We start from the raw sequence: 13,399 nt of genomic DNA on the forward strand, positions 1-13,399 counted from the left end.
TTATTGACAAGGCCCCCTCTCTCCCTCCCTCCCTCTCTCTTCCTTTCTCTCCCTCTCGTGATGAGTCCGCGCGGCAGAGAGAGAGAGAGAGAGAGAGAGAGGGAGGGGGTGGGAGAGAGAGAGAGAGAGAGAGAGAGAGAGAGAGAGAGAGAGAGAGAGAGAGAGAGAGAGAGAAAAAGACAGGCCGTTATTGACAAGGCCCCCTCTCTCCCTCCCTCCCTCTCTCTTCCTTTCTCTCCCTCTCGGCTCTGGGTGATGAGAGTCCGCGGCAGCTTGTGGTTTTTTTTTTCTTTCTTTCAATCTCCCTTTTGCGGGTGTGTGGCGCGCGGCCGGCAGGTACCCCCCCCCCAAGTGCTCTCTATCTCTCTCTCTCTCTCTCTCTCCCCATGCAGAGTATGAGGAAATGGTTTCGCTGTGTACAGTCAGTCTAGGTAGAATGTGGGCGGGCATTAGCTACAACCACAGAGCCAATCACATCACTGTCTGCTACCCAGCGGCCGTATGACGTATATCGGCCGTTCAAATCAAAATGGCCTGATTTACTGGAGGAGGAAAGGGGCTGAGCTGAATCACAGCAATCCGCCAATATGGTATTTAGACACTAAAACACATTGATACGAACTCCTATTACTATAATACAATGCTAGAGACTGAAAAATGACATTTATAGTACATGTCACCTTTAAAAAAAAAATTTACTAAACTGTTAACAAACAGTGTGTTTGTGACCTCCGGATTGGGGTTTTAAAAATAGAATCTGTGATGTCATCAAACAGTGACTTCTAGGCAGAATCCCTGCTTGGTATTGCACTTTGTTTATATGTTTTGTTTTGGTCTGATGTGTGGGTTGGAGTTGAGTGGCTATAGAGGGGGAGGGGTTGCTACTGCTGGCCACACCACAGGCTCTGCCAAAGTCTGGAGAAATACACAGTATAATAAGTTACTAAACTCCAACCCACATATCACACCAAAACCAAGCAATGCTCTTTTGCCTAGAGATCGCTGTTTGACAGTGTTACAGAGTCTACCTTTAATTTAACAACCAATCTCGCTGACACCCTCTCTCTCCCCACCTGTGCAGTTAAGGCTTCTCAGTCGGTCACATCCATGGTCCATCATGGAAACTCTACAGGGTGAGGCTCAAGGCTGGACAGTGAAGAGAACATTGGGCCTCATTCACCAATACTCTCTTATATATTCATAATTTTTCTTATATATAAGAAAATAAGAAAAGCCACCGCCACATTCATCAACCCGTTCTTAACGTCCAAATCTGTTCTCAGGTGTGTTGAATGATGAATCCCACTCGTTCTTAAACTGAAATTCGCATTCCTGTTCAATAAATTTGCATACAGACACGCCCCACCAGCTCCTTATAAGGCAAATGAGGCGTGTGCAAAACGGCAAGTGCGGCATGCAAAACAGCTTGAGAGGTTCGGCATTGCATGCTGATCCATTCAACAGGAATCCATTTTCTACTGATCTCAAAATGAGATTAGATTCAAATGCATTGTTATTATACAGCACAAGGACAACAAATAAATGCTCCATAAATAAATAAATATAAATAAATATATAAATGCAGCAGTTATTACTAATGGCAATACATCTGATCCGTTTCTCTTAATGAGAGGAACAAGACAGGGGTGCCCAATGTCAAGCTCATTATTCGCAATAATAATAGAAATTTTGGCTGCATCTGTACGAGACAACATTAACATAAAAGGAGTGTATATCGATAAGGTTGAACACAAAATATATTTATACGCTGACGACATTGTTCTATACATTGAGCAACCAGAAAACTCCTTATTACATCTGTATAACACAATCGAACAATTTGGAAAGTACTCAGGATACAAGATAAATTATAATAAATCTAATGCATGTCTCCTACATATGAAACCAACAAAAGAAATGCAGAAATCCTACCCATTTCGATGGTCACCAGGAGGCTTCAAATACTTGGGAGTACACTTTACACCGCAATTAAATGATTTATTTGAAAAAAATTACACTCCTCTTACAATTGAAATTAACACAGATCTAGGTAGATGGGACAAACTACCCCTATCCCTTCTAGGAAAGATAAACGTCATCAGGATGAATATCCTTCCGAGATTGAACTTTCTCTTTCAAAATGTACCCTGCTACCTATCTATAACATATTTTAACATATTGAATAAACGTATCTCAACATTTATTTGGTCCAATAAAAAACCAAGGATTAAATTACTGACTCTTATGAAACCTGAGTCCATGGGTGGTCTAGGTCTTCCCAATCTCCAACACTACTACTGGTCAGCCCAACTTCGAACTATAGTATCATGGTCATTGGGAGGACCAGACTCACACTGGATACAGATAGAAGCGGGACAGGTTGATCCTTTACCTCTAAACTCTCTTTTTTTTATAAAGAATTTTGACAAAATAGAAAATATAAAGCAATATTTCACGGTTATGAATACCCTATCTGCATGGAAAGATTGCTCGAAAAAGTTTGGCATAACTAAATGCATCTCTGTTTATTCACCTATTCATCAAAACCCTGACCTAAAAAAATATTTTCATTCAACTGATATAAACAAGTGGAGACACTTGGGGGTAACTCAACTTAAAGACCTTTTTCATAAAAACTGGAAATTAAAAGCATTTCAGGAGCTAAGAGAAGAATACAACATTCCTAACTCAGACTTCTTAAAATATATGCAAATTCAAAGCACTTTAAGTTCACTTACTAAAGAAAACAAGTTAAGCTTTGAAATGACAGAATTGGAAGAAAAACTAACTACCTCATCCACAATTAAAGGTAAAATCAGTGAACTATATGAAATTCTAACTAATGAATGCCAAACAGTCTTCCCAGCTCTATTAAGATGCTGGGAGACGGACCTGGCAACGAAATTTGAAGAAAACAATTGGCAAGATATCTGTGATCGAACTTTCTTTCCCTTTACAAGCAATAAGATCAAAGAAAGTAATTTCAAATGTATTCATAAATTCTACCTTACTCCTGTAAAAATGCACAAAATCTCGAAAGAAAACTCACCAAATTGCCCAAGATGTAAAATTAAAGAAGGAACATTTCTGCATATGTTCTGGCAATGTAGCAAATTGAAGCATTTCTGGAACAAGATCCACTTATTTACTAAATCTGTCATGGAGTTGGAATTTGAGTTATCACCATGTGTCTATCTATTAAATAATATAACAAACTACCACTTAGACCAAAAGAAATGCAGACTTTTGGTATACATAACATATTTTGCAAAGAAATGTATACTTCTTCTATGGAAAAATGAAATCGCACCAACATTCAATATGTTCATAGAACAAATATCTCAGTTTCTTCCCTTAGAAAAGATAACGCTTGAAAAGCACAACCAGGGTCACTTATTTCAAGAACTTTGGAATCCACTCTATACTCAACTGGAAACTCATAATGTAGTCCTATAAATGTGTCATATCTAAATAACAGACGTGGAGTTTTAGCAGATTAGATTAGCTGATCTGTTGAGGCTCTTTGTCTGCGTATAAGTGCCTGGTTGCCTGCGCATGGCTGTCAAACCCTGCCCCCACGGGGTCGGGTCTGGGAAAGGGAGCTGAACACGCAGCGGCCCGGACCCGTCTCTGTCGGAGTAGCCATCGATAAGCGGGTGTGAGCAACTGGGTGCTATAAAATGTCACTGTTTACAATACCGACATTTGCACTTTTATTCCTTATTCCTTATTTACTTATGATTTACCTACTGTCCCTTTATTTTATTTAATTTTACTTTATTTTTATTATTGTTATTTTCTTTTTTTTGTTGTCTAATTGTTTATTTGTGTATATGTGGGCAAGTGTATGTGTGTATGTGTGTGTGTGTGTATGCCTGTATGCGCGTGTGTGCGCGTGTACGTGTGTGTATCCACATATTCCACAACTTGAACGTGCTGTATCCAACCAACTTACTGCTTATCTCTTACAGAATGACCTCCTAGACCCCAATCAGTCTGGCTTCCGGACTGGCCACTCCACAGAAACGGCCCTCATTGCGGTCACAGAGGCACTTCACTTAGCAAAAGCGAAAGGCCTCTCCTCTGTCCTGATTCTCCTAGATCTATCTGCAGCCTTCGACACAGTCAACCATCAGATCCTCCTCGCGGCCCTCGCAGGAATGGGAGTGGCTGGATCTGCGCTGACATGGCTGACATCATACCTCAATGACCGCTCCTACCAAGTGTCATGGAGAGGGACTCTGTCGGCCACCCGCCCCCTCCGGACGGGTGTCCCCCAGGGCTCGGTCCTAGGACCCCTTCTCTTCTCCCTCTACACTAAATCACTGGGTAACATTATCACATCTCATGGCTTCTCATATCATTGTTATGCCGATGATACTCAACTCTTCCTCTCCTTCCCTCCCTCAGATATCCACGTCTCTGAGCGGATCTCGGCCTGTCTGTCCGACATCTCCGCCTGGATGACGACCAACCACCTCAAACTGAACCTAAGCAAAACAGAATTGCTCCACCTGCCGGCCAAATCCTCCCCCCTGACCGACCTCTCCATCACAGTCGAGAATGCAGCTGTGACCGCGTCGCCGACCGCCAAGAACCTTGGTGTTGTCCTCGACGACCAGTTGAACTTCTCTGCTCACATCGCAGCGACAACCAGAACCTGCAGATTCCTCCTGAGCAACGTCAGAAGGATACGCCCCTTCCTGACAAAAGAAGCCACCCAACTCCTCGTCCAATCAACAGTCATCTCCCGCCTCGACTACTGCAACGCACTGCTAGCTGGCCTCCCGGCCACTGCCACCAAGCCTCTTCAACTCATTCAAAATGCAGCGGCCCGCCTGATCTCAAACCTACCGAAGTCAGCCCATGTCACCCCACTTCTTAGGGACCTGCACTGGCTCCCCATTGCTGCACGTATCCGCTTCAAGGCCCTCGACCTAGCATACCGTGCGGCAAAGGGAACCGCTCCCGCCTACCTCCGGTCAATGGTCTCTAACTACACACCCTCAAGACCCCTACGCTCTGCGTCTTCTGGCCGCCTCAGATCTACTCCTATCCAAGCTCCCGGAGGGTCATCAAAGAGAAGCCGCCTATTCTCAGTCCTTGCCCCACAATGGTGGAATGAACTACCCATCCCAGTTAGGACAGCCGAATCCCGTCCAATCTTTCGCCGTCGACTAAAGACTCACTTCTTCAACCATTATCTGAAATGAAAAAAAAAAAAAAAAAAAAAAAAAAAATCTAACCCTGACTAACCTTAATGTCATGCACTTGTCCTAATAAACTAACCTACACTGTAACACGCAACACTTTGATGAACATTGTTACTCAGCTGATAGAGTTATACCCTTCTTGCTGTCTTGTCGCACAGAACTTGTAAGTCGCTTTGGATAAAAGCGTCAGCTAAATGACTAAATGTAAATGTAAATGTAAATGTATGTCCCAGTGTGTGTGAGTGTGAGTGAGAGATGGGAGAATGGATTGAGTGGGGAGCACAAGGAAAATTGTTAAAAATTGTTCATGAGAGTGACACTGAACATTCTGTAGATCTGTCGATTGAATGTGAAACCTCATGAAAAATAAAAAGATTTAAAACAATAAAATGGCTTAGTGAGGCAGCCTCTCAGCGCACGAGCGCACACACACAGGGGTGTAGCTCCAGATTCTGGGCCCCATGAAAGAATGTATTTGTAGGCCCCCAGTGTATGTGTAGTGAAATTTTTTTGGCCATTTTTTTATTGATGAAAACGCATAATATGGTTTTTACCTATACATTCAGATCAGCAGTTCAGCACCTGCACTGTTGGTGGGTGAGCCTAGTAAAGGATGTCGCATTGCGTTCATCTTCAATGAATGGACCAATGTAATAGTCTACCAAAGCCCCCCCTCTCTCTCTATATATCTCACACACACACACACACACACACACACACACACACACACACACACACACACACACACACACACACACACACACACACACACACACACACACACTTCAGAAACAAAAATAGTATCAATGAGAGCATCAATAATACACCTGAGTGATGTCTAGTAAAAAAAAAAAAAAAAAAATGTTTGGGGCCCCCCCTCAGTGCTGGGCCCTTGGAATCATCCTAAGCTACCCCCCCCCAGCTACGCCCCTGCACACACACACACACACGTACTGTATACGTGCTAAATTAATCGTTCTAGCAAAGTAGGCTTTGTCAATACTGAACGACTGCGCGCTTATCAAGAGCCAATCGCGCAGTAGGTTGGGAAATACCTGACCTGTCACCTATCTCTCTCTGAAAGGTCCCTGTGGCTAAAACCATGAGTGCGCTCAGAACTTGTAGGTGTGGAGGCACAGGATTTGACCAGCGTGTGTTGTGTCTGAGTTGAGGCTCCAGAGTATTGCATACATCTAAAAGGACCGCTCTTGGCAATCTGAAATGGCTAAGCAACCACTCATCTGGCTCTGCAAATAGATCTAGAAGATCTCTAAATATGCGTTCTAAGCGTACGGTCTGCCAGAGCATCTAACTGTTCTAACAGCAATATATAATCCATTTCAGAAACAGAACGTACGCAATAAGTTCTGGGTTTTTTTCTCCGTATTTGGGGGCAATTGACCAATGGTAGGTTTTTATTTTTTTTCTCATCTGGGTAAGAGTTTCTTATCTGGGTAAGAGTGCTCTCGACCACTCTTAAAATGTGGTCTAAGAGAAAAGCAAAAATAAGAAAACATTGCTGAATTCCAGGTAAGAACAAAATAAGAAAAAATGGTTAAGAACAAAATAAGAGGAAATCTGTTCTTATATCGCTTTGTGAATGAGGCCCATTGTCCCTGTCAGACCCACAGAAACACACACAGAGGGCCTTTACACTGTTCAACTCAACCTAACTGTGAACAACACTGCCACCCGCAGGCTGATCTGTAGAGTTCAGCAACAGCAGACCAGCATCCATCCTAGGCAGCACGGTGGGGTAGTGGTTAACAAACACTGTCGTCGCCTCACAGCTAGAAGGTCCAAGGTTTGATTCCCGCTTGGGGACCAGGTTGCAGCGTTGCCAGTTACCCAGGTGGGGTATCTCACTGGCCTTTCTGTGTGGAGTTTGCATGTTCTCGTCGTGCTCGCAAGGGTTTCCCCTCCCGATATAAACCCAATGGAGAAACATGCAGAATAGATAGCTAACGCTGTCACGTCCCTGACGAAGACAGACAGGAGCACTTGGATTGGTCCCCGGGCGCGGCCCCACGCCGCAGCCAGTGTCTGATCCCAGCTGCCCTTGGGGGGAAGGACCATATATCTGGGAAGGACCAGGGTGCGATCCACGGGGGGAGCTCGGTCCGCTATAGCTCACCTAGATCAGACATCAGCTCCCCTGGGTGTCGCTAAAGCTCCCCTGGGGGTCTCTAGATTACTGAAAATAAATGCTACTTTTGCCATGCATTTCTCATTTTTCTGTAATTTTCTGTATCATCATCGTGTATAATAATAAACGTATGCTATTTTGGATGTATGATTAATGATTTGCGCACTAATTCACACGTAATATGGCAACATGCATGCTATTCTTGCAATTACCATTCGGAGCGCGGCGGCGCTGCAGCCTGCACGGCACAAATCAAACTTGACAAACTTGACCCACTTTGCTCCGGTGGGGACTATTATTGACAACGCCCGGTGACCGTGCCGGCGCCTGCGGTCGTATGAACACAGGATAGGATACTGTAGACAGTGTTGGATGATGATCTATCATCTAACTAAATGGATACCTTTTTTTTTATCATGGAATGTGCTGTGGAAGCCCAGACCGTCCAGACGGCCGGACCTCAACAAGTGAGTTGTCTAGTGTAGAAAGAACGAGAGGTAGGCAGGTGGGCGTAGATGGGTATTTAATACAAGTATCTTACAGGGACGATACGTTACAGTCTAGTGCTATATGCTGCCAACCTGTCCGGTGTTTACTTCCTGAGTGACGTCAGAGTAGTACGGGGGCCGTCACGTCTCAAGCTTGTGTATCAGACTAGCACAATGCTCTACATCCTTCCTCTTAAGTTGTGCTCTAATGTAAATACTAACAATGCTCTACAGGCTAGTAGGCTATAACAAATTACGCCATGAAGTGATTACTATTAATATCTAGCATGTGGCTATTTGAACAAACCACAGGTTAACTGTACTTCAAGTGGTAATACACAGGTGTATAGTATGAACATCATTACTCCTTTTTTTTTTTTTCCTTAACAGTCCTTGTGACAAACACTACATATATCTGCTGTTTGGCCTGCAGACGCGGCCTGCCCGTGAGATGTACGGAGACTGAGTGTGCGGGTTAGTCTTTTGAATAGTCTCTTGTATCTGGGCGTGTTGTTGAGCGTCTGCCTTCTCGGTGACAGGGTGACTGTTGCCTTCGGGTTGGCCAGTCGGAGGTTGGAGAGTGATATCGGGGTCGCAGGGGTCGCTGAGGTCACCCTGTGGCGGTTCCGAGACGGGAAGAAGGTGTCTCCGATTCCTTCTGTACTCTCCTCCTTCTGACTCCACGACGTAGGACCTTGGTTCCTTACAGATGCTCTTGATTGTGCCCATCCGGTCGAATCCACATGGAGTCTGTAACCTCACTACATGTCCCTGGGCCAGTGGCTGGAGGGGCCTGCTTGATCTGTCATAGCACGACTTCTGAATGCTGCGTTTCTTCTCGAGCTGTGCTTTGATCATCTTGTTGTCCTTCGCCTTAGGAACCAGTAGTGTCTTGCAGATGGGTAGGGTGGTACGTGTCTGTCTTGACATGAGCCGCTCAGCCGGTGACCCAAGTGACTGGTCACGTGGAACGTTACGGAGGTTGAGCAGATTTAGGAAGACGTCTGTTCCGTCCTGTCTGGACCTCTCCATGAGTTGCTTTGCGCTGCGCACAGCTCTCTCTGCTAGTCCATTCGCCTGCGGGAACTCCGGGCTACTGGTCACATGGTCGAAGTCCCAGGCCGAGGCGAACTCCTTGAAGCGCTGGCTTGTGTACTGGGCCCCGTTGTCCGATATTACTTTGTGTGGGGCTCCATGCACAGCGAAGTGTCTTTTCAGTTTTGTTATCACTGTGTTGGATGTGATGTCACGCAGCAGGTCCACCTCGAACCAACCTGAGTATGAGTCGACCAGCACTAGGTGGTGACGTCCATTCCACTCGAAGATGTCGATGCAGCTTGAGTGGCTCCCTTTGTTGGTGTTGTTTTGTGCATGATGCCGTTTTCTCCTCGATATCCTTCGCCATGGCAGGCCAAAACACAATGTCCCTCGCCCTGCGCTTGGTCGACTCTGTGCCAGGGTGGCCTCTGTGCAGGATCGTGATGTAGTCCATTTGCAGTGATTTGGGAATGACGGCTCTTGAGCCCTTCATGATGACGCCATTGTCGATTGTGAGCTCATCTCTGAATGCAAAGTATTGGCGAGCCCCTGCCGGCAGCGTCGACTCCCTCGCAGGCCATCCGTGGTTGATGATGTTGCATATTTTCTGCAGGGTTGGGTCCCTTTCTGTGTGTTCCTTGAGCTCGTTCAGACGTGATGAGGAAATGTGTCTCACTGCCATGACCTCAAAGTCTGTCTTTTCACCACTAAGCCGGTCTGTGGTTTGTCTGGGAGCACGTGACAACGTGTCCGCGAGATACATGTCCTTCCCCTTCTTGTACCTCAGCTCAAAATCGTACCTTTGGAGTCTAAGCATCATACGCTGCAGTCTGGCTGGAGCCGTGTGTAGGGGCTTTGACAGGATGGTGACCAGCGGTTGATGATCTGTTTCGATTAGGATGTGCTTTCCGTATACGTAGTCATTAAACTTGGAGCACGCGAACACTACTGCGAGAAGCTCCTTCTCGATCTGTGCGTATCGCCTCTCCGTCTCCGTCAAGGTGCGGGATGCATAAGCGACTGGGACACCGTCCTGTAGACACGCCGCGCCTAGGCCATACTGGGAAGCGTTGCACGTGAGTGTGACAGGCTTGCGGACGTCGTAGTACATCAGCGTGGGTGGGTTTGAGAGACATTGTTTCAGCGCATCAAATGCGTCTTGGTGCTGCTTGTACCAACACCATTCCGTGTCATGGTGCGTTAGGTGTCGCAAGGGGGCTGAGATTTCACTGAAGTTTGGGACAAACCTGGCCAAGTAGTTTACCATGCCGAGGAATCGCTGCAGAGCCGTTACATCTTCTGGTGCAGGCAGCTCGCTGATCGCTTGCGTCTTTGATGGGTCTGGCTTAAGACCCTGACTTGTGAACAGGTGTCCAACGTAGCCAACTTCTTTCAGTCTGAACCTGCATTTCTTGGAGTTGAGCCGTAAGTTGACTTCACATGCTCTGTCGAGGACTTTCTTGAGATTTTCATCATGCTCTTTCTCGCTGCTTCCTCCAACGATAATGTCATCGACTATCACTGCACAGGGGTATCCTGCGAAAATGTGCTCCATTGTGTGTTGGAAGACTTCACTGGCGCTGCTTATGCCAAAGGGCATTCTGAGGAAACGGAATCGTCCGAATGGCGAGCTGAATGTAGTCAGTAGCGATGATTTGTGATCCAGCGGTATTTGCCAAAAAGAGTTCTTGGCGTCCAGTGTTGAGAACACGGTTGAGTTTGGCATGTGCGCTGCTACTTCCTCCACAGTGCGCATTGGGTGATGTGGGCGTTTGAGCGCCTTGTTTAGGTCTCGTGGATCAATGCAGAGGCGTATGTCGTCTGAGTTCTTCTTGTGGGTTGCTACCATTGAAGATACCCACTCAGTGGGTTCTGAGACTGGTGTTATGATGCCTGTGCTTGCCATTCTGTCCAGTTCCATCTTAACCTTCTCTCGCATGGCGACTGGGATCCGGCGTGCTGGCCTGACGACAGGCGTGGCCTCTCGGTCGATTTTCATGGAGTAGGTGTAGGGGAGCCTACCCACCTCATCCTTGAAGAGGTCTGAATATTCCGAGAACATCTTGTGTGAAAAGTTTTCCTCGTCTGTCAGATGTAGCTGGTGTATCTCCTTACTGAGTGTGACCAGTCCCATGCTAAGGCTGTCTTGTAAACCCAGCAGCGTCTGGACGTCTTGTTGCACCACGTGGAACTGTAGGGAGTGGGACTTATCTGTTATGTAGCATGCTAGGGTTGCTGTCCCCAATGTGTGTATTTCATTTCCTCCGTAGGCAACCAGCCTCGCTGTCCTGGAGCGATCCACTCTCTCTTTGTATTTCACTTGGTTGAACGTTTTGCGAGATATCACGTTGCACTTGGCTCCGGTGTCCACTTTGAGCTCGACGGGGATTCCGTGGACCTGGACTCTGCAGAATATTTCACTCTTTTGTGTCGCTGGTGATCCCACAGTATTGACTGTGTTTGTCACTACTGTGACTCCATCACAGTAGAACGAATCGTCGCTGTCGCCTGACGATATTGTTCTGTCAACCTGGTTCACAGCGTGCTTTTTTCTGTATTGGTGCTGTGGATTGTCTCTGTGACTCCCTGGAGTGGATTTGCAGTACTGCTTGAAATGATTAATTTTCTCACATCCGTGACACTGTTTGCCGAATGCAGGGCACCTTTCTCGTCTGGGCTCATGGCTGCCTCCACAGTTGCTGCAGCTGGCTATGGACCGAGTTGAGTGTTCTGTATTTGGCTTCTTCTTGTAAACACGTTCTTTTATTCTGTGCCGTAGGCTATCTACATTGGTTGTGCTTTGCTTTGGTGCAGCCAGTGTCCTAGTGTGTTGTTCTGTCATTTCATGGATCTGACATGTCTCCACTGCCTTGGTTAAAGTTAGTTTGCTGTCACGGAGTAGTAGCTTCCTCATGCCATCATTTATTATGCCACACACAAGTCTATCTTTGATTAGCTCTTCGCGCAAATCTCCGAATTGACAGCTCTTTGCTTTGATTTTTAAATCACTGACATAAGCTTCAATGGTCTCATCTTGTTTCTGGCTCCTTGTATTAAACTTGTGCCTTTCCATAGTGACGTTTGTTTGTGGATTACATAACTCACGGAATTTCCTCTTCAAACACTCCGGGTCTTCTCTTGATTGGGCGGGGACTATTTCTTCTCCCTGCTCGTCGTCTCCATCGTACAGGGCTGGTCCATATACGAACGCCCGTTCCCGTTCTATGGCTTCCGAGCCAGCCAGGTTTAGCAAGATGAAGGCTTGAGAGCGAGGCGGCTTGTCATAGTGTGCGGCAGCAATGAATATATCATACTCTTGCTCGAATATTCTTCAATTCTCCGCGACGTGGCTGTCAAACACGAGTGGGCCTGGTTTGCGGAATCCTTCCGCCATGCTGAACGTGAGTCCTCGCGCGTTATTCCTCACGCGTTATATATCCTAGTTATAGAGGCTACCTCCTAAACCTTCGCTTTTCACTTTCGGACGCGGGTTGACTACTGTGTCCACAACGTCTGACACCATGTAGAAAGAACGAGAGGTAGGCAGGTGGGCGTAGATGGGTATTTAATACAAGTATCTTACAGGGACGATACGTTACAGTCTAGTGCTATATGCTGCCAACCTGACCGGTGTTTACTTCCTGAGTGACGTCAGAGTAGTACGGGGGCCGTCACGTCTCAAGCTTGTGTATCAGACTAGCACAATGCTCTACATCTAGTATTATGTGTTCTGTAGTTACTGAAACTGATTGAATATATGACAGGATTCAAGAGGTTTATTTGTCACACACATACATACACAAGGCCTACAGGCTACAGGCTACAGTAACGTCTGCGAGTGCGATCACAGTATCCTCCAACAGTCCGACTGCTCCCTGAGAGGCGCGCCGCGCCAACCTGCTCATCGGGAGCAGTTAGGGGTTAAGTGTCTTGCTCAATGACACTTCGATACGCTGCCTGGGAGGAGCGGGAATCGAACCGGGAACCTTCTGATTACCAGACAACTGCTCTACTTCTTGAGCCACTGTCGCCCACTTATATAAAACCAACTCACACACACACACACACACACACACACACACACACACACACACACACACACACACACACACACACACACACACACACACACACACACACACACACACACACACACACACACACACACACACACACACACACACAATAAATGAATAGGAAGCCAGTGTAAGGCGGACAAAACTGGTGTGATGTGATACCATTTTCTAGTTTTAGTTAGTATCCGTGCAGCCGCATTTTGCACAAGTTGAAGATTTTTTATGCTTGAATTAGGTAGGCCTGAAAAAAGTGCATTACAGTAGTCTAGACGTGATGAGACAAAAGCATTAATTAGGGTTTCAGCATCAGCCAGAGTTAAAATGGGGCGAATTTTTGCTATATTACGAAGATGGAAGAAGGCAATTTTGGTGAAATGTTTTTTTATATATTTTTTTACTTACGTTTTTATTTTCATTTTTTTTCAACAACATACATAG

The sequence above is a fragment of the Notolepis coatsorum genome, assembly GCF_963971535.1.
Source record: "Notolepis coatsorum genome assembly, chromosome: 18".
NCBI lineage: Eukaryota > Metazoa > Chordata > Actinopteri > Aulopiformes > Paralepididae > Notolepis > Notolepis coatsorum.